Genomic DNA, 14,556 nt, shown 5'->3' with positions numbered 1-14,556 from the left:
GAGTAACTTACCCTCATTTTTAGATATAAAGATTCATAATTATAGTAATATGACAGAATATGCTAAAAATCTGGTTAGAATGGCCTACTTTTTGCTTTGCTGTGGTAGCACAGATCTCTTAAAAGACCACTGAGATCTTGTTTGCCTTTGTCATTCTTCTAAAAGTGTTTTAGTTTCACATTTTACATTTGTCATATTTAGTTTGTCAACTTCATTTCATCTTCTGTCAGCTAAATGTAATATTGTACATTTTCTGTAAGAGACATGAGACAAAACATCTGGGTCATCCTTTCTTATAGTAAGCTGAAAAATATCTTTCCCACTGGGAAGTTTTTCTGATCATTATAATAATGAATATGTAGTGAACTTTATTTTGCCAAGTTGCCTCGGTGGTTAGGAGGGATGTGCAGCCTGTGCCTCTCTAGCTATGAGTGAGAGATGACCTCATTTAGTTTTAATAACATGTTAGGTGATTATTATTTTATTTTTATTTTTATTTATTTATTTATTTGTTTTGAGATGGAGTCTCACTCTGTTGCCCAGGCTGAAGTGCAGTGGCACAATCTCGGCTCACAACCTCCACCTCCCGGCTTCAAGCGATTCTCCTGCCTCAGCCTCCCAAGTAGCTGGGATTACAGATGTGCACTTGGCTAATTTTTGTATTTTTAGAAGAGAAGGGGTTTCGCCATGTTGGCCAGGCTGTCTCCAACTCCCGACCTCAGATGATCCGCCTTCCTTGGCCTCCCAAAGTGTTGGGATTACAGGCGTGAGCCACTGTGCCCAGCCAATTATTTTATTGATGCATTTTCTACTTTTTATTAGCTTTGGAGACAGTCATTGGCAATAGTGGTCACTTGTGGCTGGAGCGTATAAGCAAGTGTGAGTAGCACATGCATCAATTTGTTTAAAAATATATTGCAACCCCACACAGTGGGTAGGCCAAAAATCTGCAAAATGGTATTATTTTTTAACCAATGTGGTACTTTGCTATTTTAGGCAAGCTATACTTCTTACAAAACTGCATTTCCAAAAGCTGTATTATAGAGCAGATGGCCATAAAATCAATTGTATTTCTTCAGAAATAATGCTATATGTAGATGCTATGCTCTTCATCAAAAATGTGTTCTCATGGTAGCTATAGAACTAACAATATGTCAAAAAACTAAAACACTAAACCTCAGAAATATGCAGTTATTTGGATAGAAGGCACATGTTCCCGTAATCATATTATTTCAATGCTACAGATATCCTAAAGATCAGAATTCCAAGATCAGAATTTAAACCAAATTTAATTATTTGCCCACTATTAACTATCTAGTTGTTGAAAAATACAAGACTAGATTCTAAATCTCTGTACTCCAGGCCTAATTACATCTCAATTACTTTAGAGCAACCTCCTTTACAAAAATCTAAAAACTGAAGTTTTTACAAGTGAGTTAGTTTGTCTGAAGATATATCATACCTGACAGATGTTCTATTAGGTCTTAAACCTGCACAGCTCAAATACTTTTGAAGAATTTTATTTATAACCAGATTATGAGACCTGTTTTGTAGGAAATATGTTACAACTGCCAGATATAAACAAGATGCCTTACAGAATGGAAATTTACCATTTTAATTTAGATTCTGCTGGAAAAGGAGGGGAGGAATAAGAGTTACATGCCCATTTTTCACTAGAGTGGATATGACTAGAAATTTACAAAGCTGACTTTCTATTGTTTTTTTTTTATTTACACATTTACTCAATAAATATTTATGGAGCACTCACATTTAACAGGACCTGGTTTCATCACAGCAATAAAATAATTCATGACCTCTTATTGCAATTTACGCTGCTTTCATAAAATATCATTTGAAGAAAGTATAATGAGCCTACACAGTATCTGCTTTTCAATCTTTGGTATGGAAAAGTCTCTAGTTTCTATTACTCTACAGTATTGTAGCACTTAGAAAGGTAGAAACACAGGAAGGTTGTGACTAGTACTTAATACATGGTAGTTGTTCTTTTTCATTTTTCTTTAAAAAGCCCATATGTGATTATCCAGTTGTATGTATAAATGAGCTCCGCTGCTGGCCATCTTTTTGCAGACGACCTCTGTGGGGAACATGAATTGCCTTTAAATCAAGTAGGCTTATATCAATGAATTAATTCCCAAGCCTTAAAGTGGTTGTGCATTCATATAAGGAAGTGTCAATCATCAAAATGTCAGATAAGAAAAAATTTACATGAATCAATCAATGGGAGATTTCCTGGGTGGCCAGAAGATATCTGATTACTCTGAGACTTGACAGAGCTGGAGGTGAAAAGAAGTTTATATTTCTAATCTGCGTGCTAGGAAAGAGTCTGCCCAATATGAAAGTCCCAAAACTAATCCAGGTAGTGCTGAATAAATCTTTGACAGTGATTAGCGTGGCTCTTAAAAGAGAAGACTTTCCTAAGTGTTGGTTAAAAAAAGATAAAAAGTGCAATTTAATGTCCAGAAAATTTTTAAAAAGGTAACAGGAGAAAGCTTTATACCTACCTTTTTTTTATTAGTTTACAGTCTATGCAACAAACTGTGGTGTCTAAGGGCATGGTTACTGGAACCATAATTATGGAAACCACTTCCCACCTCCAGCACTTTCATACATTTCATATGTAACATGGAGCTCATAAAAATACATAATTCAGAAATTACTTGTAAGGATTAAATGTGTTATTACGCATACATATTTAGAACAATATCTCTCTACTTATTCACCATTCTAATTTCATTGTTATTATTATCATTTTTGTGACAGGGTCTCACTATTTTGCCTAGGCTGGTCTTGAAATCCTGGGCTCAGTGGTCTTACTGCCTTGGCATCCCAAAGTGCTGGGATTACAGGTATGAGCCACCATGACAGACTAATTTTATTATTATTTGATGATGATAATGATGATAATGACAATGATGTAACTCTTCTGTGATGCCTGATATTTTGTAAATATCTGAAGTCTAGAAATGACTTCAGATAGTTACATAAATCTGCCAACATTTTAGTAAACTAAGATAAGAAGGATAAGTTGTTTTAAAATAAATAATAAAGTTTTTAAAACTCAGAATCTGTAGTAGTGGAGAATTATCAAGAGAATTTCATTAATGAAAACATCAAGAATGTCTTCCCATCATGACTTTAACATGTTACTACAGATAATGGATGAAGAAAGAGAGAGAGAGAGAGAAATAAGCATTTATAAAAACTAAGATAAATTCATATTTAAAAATAAAAGAGAACAGAATTATCATTATTTGTGATATCGGCAGGAGACAGGGAAACATTGGGTAGAAGAGGGCGGTTCCCTGGCAAAGGCCCCACCCTGAAGCGTGAAGACCCCTGGCCCTAAATGGGAACAGGCATTTCTGGTTTTGCACCCAAAAAGTTGCCTTTTGGACTGCCACCCTCCCCTATCCTGTACCCATATAAACTCCGAACCCCACGATCCAGAAACAGATGAGAGACAAGACCAGGAAACAAGTAGGCAACCAGAGAGACAGTGGAATAACACAGCAGAGAAAGAAAGGAGGAGGAACCTCTAAACGCCCGCAGCAGTTTGGCTGGGGGTGGTCAGAAAGGGGTTTAGCTGCTGGATAGCCAGGATGCAGGGAAGAACATCTTCCTACTCCATGCCCCTCTTCCAGCTTCTCATCCATCCCGCTGAGAGTCACTTCCACCACTCAATAAGACTTTTGCACTCATCTTTCCAGTTGGTGTGTGACCCGTTTTTCCGGGAAGCTGGACAATAGCTAGGGATACAGAAAGCTATTGAACTGGCCCCCTGGCCTTGCAGAAAGGCAGAGAGTCCATTGAGCTGATTAACAATTAAGCAGCGACTGAACGGGTGAGCCACACCCCTGTCACATGTCCTGCGACGGGGATCAGGGAACTCTCCCGTTTAAACAAGAGGTCACAAAATTTTCTTTAAGAAAATCCAAAAGAATCAGATAAAATAAAATTAAAATCATTTGTGAGTCAGTATAAAAGCTAGAAATAAAACTAAAATGCATAAACATTTACATATAGGTCAGCCAAAGTGAAGAAAAAAGTATAACAGAAAAAGACACCCTTTAAAATTGAGAAAAAAATTTACAACAGATTTAGCAATATAGCAAAGAGAAAATGTGCAAGGCTCCAGGGAAAAATATCAAAGACACAAAAAAGACACAAAAAACAGTGCCAGAGTGAATGTTAAAGTACCAATTGTGTTTTTAATAATTTATAAATTTAACACAATCCTCCTTTAAAAGTTCAATAAGATTATTGTAGAATTTGGAAAATGATCCTCATATTAACTTTTAAAAGTACAATTTCTTTTCTTTTTTTTTTTTTTTGAGACGGAGTCTCCCTCTGTCGCCCAGGCGGGAGTGCAGTGGCGCAATCTCGGCTCACTACAAGCTCCGCCTCCTGGGTTCACGCCATTCTCCTGCCTCAGCCTCCCAAATAGCTGTGACTACAGGCGCCCTCCACCACGCCCGACTAATTGTATTTTGTATTTTTAGTAGAGACGGGGTTTCACCGTGTTAGCCAGGATGGTCTGGATCTCCTGACCTCATGATCCGCCCACCTTGGCCTCCCAAAGTGCTGGGATTACAGGCGTGAGCCACCACACCCGGCCTAAAAGTACAATTTCATAACAATATCCAAGAAAATTATAAAAAATTGATGACAACAATTAAATAAGTATCTTATACAACATAAATATCTTATATAACATACTACAAAGTTATAGTAATCAGATATGTAACATGAGCACAAGAAATAGACAGCTGGATTAGTGAAATAGCTAAGAACTGCCATTTCAGAGATCACAGAAGAGTTATATTACTTGTAACATGAGCAACAGAAATAGACAACTGGATTAGTGAAATGGCCAAGAAACAGATTCATGAAAAAGTTACTTTTAAATATGTGTGGAAATTATAAATGACATTTATATACAATGATTGATTATCCATTAGGGAAAACTATTTGTTGTCCAATTTACATTATACACAAAAATACACGAATTAACTCCCTTAAAGATTAAATAGCTAAAGGTTAAAGACATTGTTTTTAACTGGCCAAATATGAAAGAATAATTTTATAGAATTGTGGGGCAGAATACTTTTTTAAGCAACACAACAAATCGAACAGAAAGTGAAAGACTGACAGACCTGACCACATAAAAATTAAAATTTCTGCAAAAAGTTTCATGAAGAGAAATAAGAATAAGCAACCACAAAAAATAGAATAAGTAACACATTAAGGATAAATATTCATAACAGATAATAGTTAAATGAAAGAGAAAAACCAATCCTATTAAAAAACTGGGCAAAAAATATAGGCAGATAATATACTCAATGAAAGCATGTAAAGTGGCCAAAATGAAAAGATGTTCAATCTCTATATAAAAATATGAAAAAAAATCAACTTCAATAGTAATGCAAATTAAAATAAAAATAATTCATGTTTTACCCATCCAGTTTGGGAATAATTTTTAATCCAGTTTTGGCAAGTTTTAAAAATGAAGTGTAAATTGGTTTAACATTTTTAAATGGCAATATGGCAATATCTAGCAAAACTTTAAATTTGCATACTCTTTGTTTCAGCAATTCTACTAATCTGGACACATACTCACACATATGTAAAAAAAAAGGGTAACTGCTACGTTTTTATAATAGTTCAAAATTGGATGGAGCTTTGAATAAATGATTGCCCCTAAGTACTATAGCAGACACTATTTCTGATACAAAATAGTTTTTCTGTTAACATTTGCTATACTTTTAGTAGTAATTATGATTGTTGGGATCTGTGTTGGGTATTTTCCATTTCTCCTCCAGATCTTCACTTTCTACCTATGTCTATCTTGTGTGGACCTTGGAAGCTAAACTCTGGAGTACAACCACAGATTTTGCTTCTGTTTGGGCCTCACTAGTAAGTGGAAGGATGATTAGAATAAGGCTGAATATTTATTATACTGACTCCTTCCATGCTAAGTCACTGTGGGTTAGATGCTTCTCTCTCATACAGGCCACTATTTCAGTCAGGTCCCCTTTCTGGTAGAAAACTTTCCTTGTTTTTTCAGGCCTGAGGTGGTAACAGCTCCCTGCTATAGTGAGCCACAAAGTTCTGCACTATCCATTGTCTGGTTTTTCAAGGCCCACTCACACCTTTGTAAATAGTTCCTATAGTTAACTCTCCTCTTTCAGTGAACCATTGATTTATTGCCAGTACCCTTTCTGACACTATACATAACAATGTTTAATTTTTCTTTATTGCTGACTGCAATAGACTGAATGTTTGTGTCCTTCCCCAAATTCTTTTGTTGAAATCCTACCCACCAATGTGATGATATTAGGAGGTGGGCCCTTTGGGAGGTGATTAGATCGTAAACGTGGAGCCCTTGTGAATAAGATCAGTGCCCTTGTAAAAGAGGCCCCAGTGAGTTTTTATCCCTCTTTCCGCCATGTAAGGATACAATGGGAAGAGGGGCATACAGAACCTGGAATAGGGTCTTCTCCAGAGCTTGACCATGCTGACACCCTGATCTCAGACTTCCAGCCTCTAGAACTATGATAAATATATTTCTGGTTTTTTTTTTAACTAGCCAGACAGTCTATGGCACTTTGTTATAGCAGCCCATATAGATTAGGATACTAGCAAAGCTCTATTTTACTTGCAGGCCTTTGCCTTCTCTTTTACAGCTTTTTGTTCAGAGAAGGTAACTTTTTCCTCAACATAATGATCAATCTTGATTATTCTGAGTTAATAGAATGGTAATTCTATTAACTGTGGGAAAAATTGATTTACAAGTGGTTAATGGGATATGAAGAGAGGGGCTTCTAGGGAAAGCTCTCATGAACTTAAAAAAAAAGACAAACAAGAAGAAATGTTTTTCTGGTGGACATGGTCAAGTCTGGGTTGATATCTGGCAGCCATTTTGTAACCACTCCTGGAGCTGACTTGTGTACCACACCATCTTGCTAATGTGGCACAGAAGGCAATGGCAAGACCCTGGGCTTTGAAGGACATCGATGAGCTGACAAATCTATCAACCTTAGGGTTGCCTTCTCTTTTGTATCCTCTTTGGTGAGATAATTGTCTCTTATTATTTAATAACCTACGTTGATTTGATTTTCTCTTAGTTGCAATTGAAGACATGCCCACTGACATGAATACTATTAAATGTTGAATATTGAATGTTGAAAAGCACTAAAAAAATGGTAAATTGGCTGTTATTGAGTTGCCAATATTTCTGAGAATAATTGTTCACAAAAGAAAATTAAATGAAGATTTTATATATATACATATATATCATTAGATATTGCTATATATAAAAATATCATTAGATTATACATATTTATAAAATAATATTTTGCCTCATATCCCCAAACTAAATAAGTATACATGTTATCTATGTAAATGGTTTATTGAATGTTCTGGAATCAATAGAATATGAAAAGAAAACAACTTATTTTTACTTCATGCTACTCCATGAAGCCCACTCATCAACTTACTCTTCCCTCCTCTGGATGTAATGTTTGGCAGATCCCACAGCTCTTGTGAGAAACCTCGAGGATTCATGTATAACCTGTGTCTCCTTTATTAAATGATCTTGTGTAACCTAATGGCAAAGTTTCTATCTTTGATTAAATTTAAATATTTTTTCAATCCAACTTGGGCTTCCTTAAATTTTTAAACCTGCATTAGAAAGGGAAACATTTAGGTCTTCTTCACTTTTTCACCACCTCGTTCATCTACTACCCCTGCTCATGTGCTTGGCTCCCGTAGAGTTGTAAGAGGGAAAGAAGGTGAGGGATATAAAAAGTCTTAACTTATTGGCTGGCATTGGGGCTTTTTGCGTATCATGTTGACAATGCTGGCTAATTTTCTCATGAAATTTATTTATATGTTTCTTGGGTGATTTTCTCTGGTGAGGGGCTCAGGCTGAAGCTCTATGTAAAAGCAATGCCTCCTTTACCTTATTATATATCTATTTCCTCAGCACTGATTTTTCTGAGTTCCATCCCTCTGTAGGGGCCATCTCATCCTGTGTGAAATACACTTCAAAGGGATTCATTAAAGATTAACCATGTTTTTCTTCCTTTAGCAGAGTATATATCAGAGAAACACACATCTTTTTCTTCTTGTTGTGTGTATTAAACATATATCTCTCTGTAATCTCTCTTTCTCGAGCAATTCTACTCAAAATTCACCTCTTGAGATTTCAAGGTTTTTTTTTTCTTTTTTTTTTTTTGAGACGGAGTCTCACTCTGTCGCCCAGGCTGGAGTGCAGTGGCATGATCTCGGCTCACTGAAACCTCGGGCTCCCGGGTTCAAGCGATTCTCCTGTCTCAGCCTCCCCAGAAGCTGGGATTACAGATGTGTGCCACCACACCCAGCTAATTTTTTTATTTTTAGTTGAGACAGAGTTTCACCATGTTGGCCAGGCCGGTCTGGAACTCCTGACCTCAGGCGATCCGGCTGCCTCAGACTCCCAAAGTGCTGGGATTATGGGCGTGAGCCACCATGCCCGGCGGAGATTTCAAGTTTTTATCAGACCATATTCTCAGACTCCAAAAGGCCAAGTTCTACAACTGCTTATCCCAAGTTTTGCCTATTATTTACCTCCAAATATATAAAAGAATGGTAGAATCCATTAGGTTCCTAAAGGAATTGGAGAATTTCTTTAAAGGGATATTTAGTATGCTGTGATGTGATTTCTATGTTCTTTTTTTGAGAAAAAAGAGGGTATAACCTGTCATGTAACTGATGACAAGCCAATCGTTGAGCTAGACGTAGCCACCCTCTTTGCAAATGGTTTAAAAGTTTAACTTATAATTTGCCCTTAATTGGCACCCCATTTTCTTGGCTTTGAGATAATTAAGACTGAGTCTTCAGTTAAAATGTTAAGACCTAGAAAATTTCATTTTAACATGTCATTTCCAGTAATAGATATGCAAATGCCTAGAAAAAGGATGCTTAGCATCAAGAAGAAGTATAAAGAAGTATCAGAACAACGTACTTCATGTTAAAGGGGCTAGTTTTAGGGAAGGGAAGGATATGGAATAGGGTGTAGGTCAAAGTAGAAGAGAACATTTAATATTCATAGTATACACTTCTTTTTTGTTCAGATTTTTAAAATGAACCTTCATATATCATTTATGTACCTGTAAGCAACAACAACAACAAATAAAAAAGAGGTGAGTACAACTAGACCTTTGGAGCCAAAACTATTGGAGAGTTCATTAGATCATGAACTGTTCAATAATGGAATTATGTATTTTTGTATCACCGACTCCATTTTCTTACAATCTTGATGCATGGAAAGTTTAATAAATCTGTGCTGAATGTAGAAACAGAAGTGAAAACAATATACTTGAAGTTTCTAATCATGGAGTCAGGGTGTATTATGTTTAGACACATTGAGGACACTGCCATACCAGCTAGAAAGAAAACGGGCACACCTTAGCCCATTCCCCTCAAGTATTATGCAGGAAAGCGAACATGTGTCTTTTTCCCCCAACTTTATGAGATTCATGTGTAATTACAATTGGCTGTCCTGAGAAATGAAAATGACCACCTAACCTCGTTGCCTTTGGCACACTTAATATAGTTTTGTGGCAGCCTACATATGTAATAAAACATTTCATCTGACTAGGAATTCCTATAGTAAAAGAAAAAATCTAAATCCCTGGGGCTGCACAGGTGGATTAGATTATGGCAGTATTAACAAAAATACTTTTCTAGTTCTGTTCGTCATAAACACAAAACATACATAAAACATTAATTATATAGGGAGCTTTCACTTATGAAAATATTAATATATAAAAAGTGTAACCCTGTTCCAAATTTAGACCATGCAAAATGAATCTACTGATCACTCAAAGTGCTAAACATATTTTTGACTATGTTTTTATTTGACTTAAAATTTAGAAGGGCTTTCAGGGATGTTTTCAAAATCTATCATTAAAAATCAAACAAAAATTTTCATTATTATAAAGCAAGCTGAAATATTCAAAATCATTCTTCTGAAAGCTTATTTGAATAATGATTCTTGTAGCAATCTCAATCTTTAGAGGAAATGCTAAAGATTGCAATTTCTAGGGATTAGAGAAAGCAGTCCTCTCTTACCAGGTACATCTCTTGATCATAGCCTCTCGCACCCCCACCTTATTTCTCTACTTTCCCCTCCCCAAGTTTAAAGGCAGAACAAAAAGGAAATAGTGGTTTGTATGTCCTAAAAGACAAGAAGCATGAGCAGGACTGTAGGATAAAGGCAAGAGGAGGCAGTCTTCATTTGCTGTGATGGAGGATGGGAGAAGAACGAACCATGAGCTAATTGGCTTCAGAATGTTCACACCAGCTGTTGGAGCCCTTTTCTTGATCATTGCTGCAGGGTCGCTGACTATGTGGGACTCTGCTATAGAAACTAACATTCAAGTAAGAAAAGGCCTGAAAAGAGAGGAATAGCTGTTAATTAGACAGTACTGAACAAGCTGAGCAGTGAAAATGTGGGACTGCCATACCTTGAGGAGAAATTTGGCCAATGTGATAACCTACATATTAGTGACAGCAAAGAATGTCTGCAAAGGATAATTTTCTAAAGGTTGAGACTTTATTCTTGCTTCAAAGTTCCTTACATAGCAAAGGGGTTTATCATTCACCTATCACTGTCACAAAAATAACGAGGGCTTTGAGGCTTTCTGCTGAACTTTACAGATATTTGCAAAGCATTTATGTGGCTCTTAAAGGTAAATGTGTTTCACCAGACTTACATAAACACTATTAGGATGAATGTAGCATCTCAGCCATTTTTCTCTTTTTAATGTCTTTGAGTTTACAAATATTACCTCTGGAAAGTAAATGGAACTTCCTTGTTCTCTTACTGTGGTATAGACTCTCAACTCTAATATTGAAACAGAATAAAATTATCTTGCTATGCAGTTGAGATCTTGTATTTGAGATCGTATAACAAAGAATCGTTTGGGTGCTAAAAATTTTGACACAGAAGTTTGAGAGGTATAAGGAACAATGCAAACTCATTTAATGCACACAATCTCCAGGCACTTTTGGCATTTTTAATAGGATTTTTAGGCATAATATCTTACATAACCACACAGAAACTGTTTCATTTCTAGTCTTTTATCATGAGCAAGAAATTAGAAAATAGTGCTTCCTATGCTAAAGAAAAATTTGCTGGTGATTACACTTTTTATGGTTGAGTTCCTTACAGATGATTTTTCCCACTTGTAAAGAATGTGGTTGTAACCATCTCATATTTTAACAGAAGAAATGAAAGGAAATAGATCTATTTGCATCACATTGCATTGTATTGAGTTTGTAAAGAAGTTCCTCAATCTTCTGAGATTTTGTTTACAAAGATAGTTTCTATATACTTGGCAATAGTTTCAGTGCCTCTGTAGTTTACAGGTCTTAAAATATATGAGATTGATAATGCTCCACATATACAACCATGCAACTGCTCCAGAGGAAATCTTTTCCTTTTTCTTTTCTACTTTAAATGAATGGCCAGTGGATATTTTCAAATGGGTGAAGGTCTAATTATAATATAAATTTTAATGCTAAGAGGAATTAAGATTTTTCTAATAAGGTTTGGATGGCCACAAAGGGCAATGCATTGCTTTCTTGGACATTCAAAGATTTCTAAGCATTCTGCAGAAAATACAGACAGAAAATCTACACAATGTATTTTAGTTCTGTGCCTTCCACATATAGAAAAATTATATTTGAAAAGCCAATATTCAACTAGAATGGGAATCTAGCCTATATTTGGGAGTCAACATTAATATTAGAAGAAATATTTAACTTTGATTAATGAATGACAGAACTCGGGAATTTTTAGTAGAAACGTATATGTAAATTATTTTAATTAGGGTGCACTCAAAGTTTTATAATAATGACAATAATAAGACTCAGAGCTATGTAAAGTGTCAAGGGCTAGTTATGCTCCAGATCCTGTGAAGGATACTTTGTGTACATTTCATTTATACCCAAGCCAATTTTATGAAATAGATACTTTTATTCTCAATTTACAGATAATTTAAAGTGACAATTCTAAAGTCATATAGCTGGAAATCGTTAAGCTTAAATCCAAGTACTAGTCCCTTTGATTTCTTAGCTTATGCTCTTGGCAGTTGTTTTGATTGTTAATGCTACACTAAAAATCACTACAGACATAATGGTGTACAACAAAAACAACACTCATTTATTAATATTAGCTTCATGGTTTGGGGGTTGACTGTGCAAAAGTAGCTGAGTCTCTTATATGACTGCACTCAGTGTCTGAGACTGGAGTTATCAAAAGATTTCTCACTCACAGGCCCGGCTATTGGGCAGAGAACCCTTACACATGGTTTCTTCATGTAGCTCAGGCTTCCTCAGAGCATAACAGCAAGGTTTCAAGGGGGGAGTATCCCAAAAGATAGAGCTCAGAGGAACCCTTATTGTATTTTCTTAACTAGTCTTCAAAAACACAGCAACACTTCTGCAGCATTGTAAATAGTAGAAGTGACTCACTGAGGCCAGCATATTGTCAAATGGAGGGAAAATATGCTCTATCCCTTAATGTAATCAGTGTCAAAGATTTTGTGAACATTTCTTCTTCTTTTTTATTTTTTTTTAGTTCAATAGGTTTTTGGGGAATAGGTGATGTTTGGTTACATGAATGACTTCTTTAGTGGTGATTTCTCAGCTTTTGGCACACCCATCACCCAAGCACTGTACACTTTGCCCAATGTGTAGTCTTTTATCCCTCGCCCCCATTCCGCCCTTTCACCCAAGTCCCCAAAGTCCAGTGTATCATTTTTATGCATTTGGGTCCTCACAGCTTAGCTCCCTCTTATGCGTGAGAACATACGATGTTTGGTTTTTCATTCCTGAGTTACTTCACTTAGAATAATGGTCTCCAGTTCTGCCCAGGTTGCTGCAAATGCCATTATTTCATTTATTTTATGACTGAGTAGTATTCCATAGTATGCATGTGTATGTGTGTGTGTAGGTATGTGTGTGAGTATATATATATATACAGAAACACACACATATATACACACACATATATATATACACACATATATATATACACACACACACACACACACATATATATATATATATATATACACATTTTCTTTATCCACTCATTGATTAATGGGCATTTGGGATGGTTCCGTATTTTTGTAATTGCAAATTGTGCTGCTATAAACACTTGCTAGTATCTTTTTTATATTATGACTTCTTTTCCTCTGGGTAGATACACATGAGTAGGATTGCTGGATCAAATAGTAGATTTACTTTTCATTCTTGAAGGAATCTCCACACTATTTTCCATATGAGTGTACTAGTTTACATTCCCAACAGCAGTGTAAAAGTGTTTCCTTTTCACCACATCCACACCAACATCTTCTTTGATTTTTTAATTATGACCATTCTTTCAGAAGTAAGTTGGTATCACATTGTGGTTTTAATTTGCATTTCTCTAATAATTAGTGATGTTGAGCATGTTTTCATATATTTGTTGGCTGTTTGTATATCTTCTTTTAAGAATTGTCTATTTATATCCTTAGCCCACTGTTTGATGGGATTGTTTGGTTTTTTGTCTTGCTGATTTGTTTGAGTTCCTTGTAGACTTTGGATATTAGTCTTTTGTTCGATGTATAGCTTGCAAAGATTTTCTCCCACTCTCTAGGTTGTCTGTTTACTCTGCTGATTATTTCTTTTGCTGTGCAGAAGCTTTTTAGCTTAATTAAGTCCCATCTATTTATCTTTGTTTATGTCGCATTTGCTTTTGGGTTCTTGGTCATCAAGTCTTTGCTTAAGCCAATGTCTAGAAAGGTTTTTCCAATGATATCTTCTAGATATTTGTATGGTTTCAGGTCTTAGGTTTAAGTCCTTGATCCATCTTGAGTTGATTTTTTATAAGGTGAGGGAAGAAGTTCCAGTTTTATTCTTCTACATGTTGCTTGCCAATTATCCCAGCATCATTTTGTTGAATAGGGTACTCTTTCCCCACTTTATGTTTTTGTTTACTTTGTCAAAGATCAGTTGAATGTAAGTATTTAGCTTTATTTCCAGTTCTCTGTTTTGTTTCATCAGTCTATATGCCTGTTTTTATACCAGTACATGCTGTCTTGGTGACTACAGCCTTACAGTGTAGTTTGAAATCAGGTAATGTAATGCCTCCAGATTTGTTATTTTCCTTAGGCTTGGTTTGGCTATGAGTGCTCTTTTTTAGTTCCATACGAATTTTAGGAATGTCATTTCTAATACTGTGAAGAATGATGGTGGTATTTTGATGGGAATTGCATTGAATTTGTAGACTGCTTTTGACAATATGGTCATTTTCACAATAATGATTTTACCCATACATGAGCATGGCGTATTAGTCTGTTTTCACACTGCTGATAAGGACATACTTGAGATTAGGCAATTTACAAAAGAAAGAGGTTGAATTGGACTTACAGTTCCACGTGGCTAGGGAAGCCTCACAATCATGGCGGAAGGCAAGGAATAGCAAGGCACATCATACATGGATGG

This window comes from Gorilla gorilla, chromosome 11 (genome assembly GCF_029281585.2).
Source record: "Gorilla gorilla gorilla isolate KB3781 chromosome 11, NHGRI_mGorGor1-v2.1_pri, whole genome shotgun sequence".
NCBI lineage: Eukaryota > Metazoa > Chordata > Mammalia > Primates > Hominidae > Gorilla > Gorilla gorilla.
The sequence above is the reverse complement of the archived record's forward strand: the minus strand, read 5'-3'. Positions refer to the sequence as shown.